The sequence below is a fragment of the Grammomys surdaster genome, unplaced genomic scaffold (genome assembly GCF_004785775.1).
Source record: "Grammomys surdaster isolate TR1022 unplaced genomic scaffold, NIH_TR_1.0 140, whole genome shotgun sequence".
Lineage (NCBI taxonomy): Eukaryota > Metazoa > Chordata > Mammalia > Rodentia > Muridae > Grammomys > Grammomys surdaster.
The window spans coordinates 3,655,735-3,656,735 of NW_021604598.1; the positions used below are offsets into that span (position 1 = coordinate 3,655,735).

The 1,001-nt window shown below is 40.8% G+C and overlaps 1 protein-coding gene across 1 annotated transcript in view; it reads left to right on the top strand.

Annotated features, from left to right (window-relative positions):
* The window catches only part of Bbs9 (Bardet-Biedl syndrome 9), a 365,371-nt gene that overhangs the window by 189,698 nt on the left and 174,672 nt on the right, over positions 1 to 1,001 (top strand).

The following is a 1,001-nucleotide window of genomic DNA, read 5'->3' on the forward strand; positions in this document are numbered from 1 at the left end:
GGTGATATAGACATATTCCCGTGTGCCTGTGACAGGTGATATAGACAGACATATTCCCGTGTGCCTGTGACAGGTGATATAGACAGACATATTCCCATGTACCTGTGACAAGTGATATAGACATATTCCCGAGTCACTGCCCTAGCTTTCCCAGTGGTAACATTCTAGCAAGATGATGTCAGCAGAGTACGGGCATCAATTAAAACCCTGCTCGCCTTCAGGTTTGGCTGTTTTTAATTTCCTTCTTTTCTCCCCCCACCCCACTCCTCTGTTCCCAACTTTTGTGGCTCTTGTCTGTTCCTCCTTAAACATCTTTCCATGTCTACAATAATACTTTGAGTTGACAACATGCCCTCAGAGGAATGCACAGGGGCTGACGAGGAAGGCTCATCTGATCCGTTCCCAATGTAATGTGTAGCAAGACCTCCACCCATTTTGGTGTATTTGTGTATTTGAATGCTGGATTGTTAATTCTTTGATTGCCTAGTTTCAAAGTTGGGATTTTACATTTGTAATAATAGGTACTAGATGATCAGGCCTATGGATTTATACTTAAATGTGTATTTTAAACTTTCAATCTTTATAGATGAAGAGTTTTTGAAGGAAAAAAAAAAGAAATGCTGTTGAGAACTGTTCTTTGCCATTCAATTTTCTTGAATTTATTGAATTGCTAACATACTGATTATACATTTAATTTCTTGAGCATAAAGGTCTAATTTCTTTAGCTTAATTTTATGATTAACAGAAATATACTTTTCTAAAGGAAACTGTAGCATTCCTGATGCCAAATTCCCCGTGTTGTTCTCTGTCGTCTTCTGAGAAGTAGAACTGCTCTTATCTGCTTGGCCTCTTCCCAGAAACTGTCTTACAGAATGCATTTGTAATGAGATGATTTGTGGAGCTAAAATCCCCACAGAGAACACCACACATCACGTCTCCGCGTACCTCTCCCCGCTCTCAGTGTCTGCGCTGGAGACATCCCCACACGGGTGCCGAGGTCT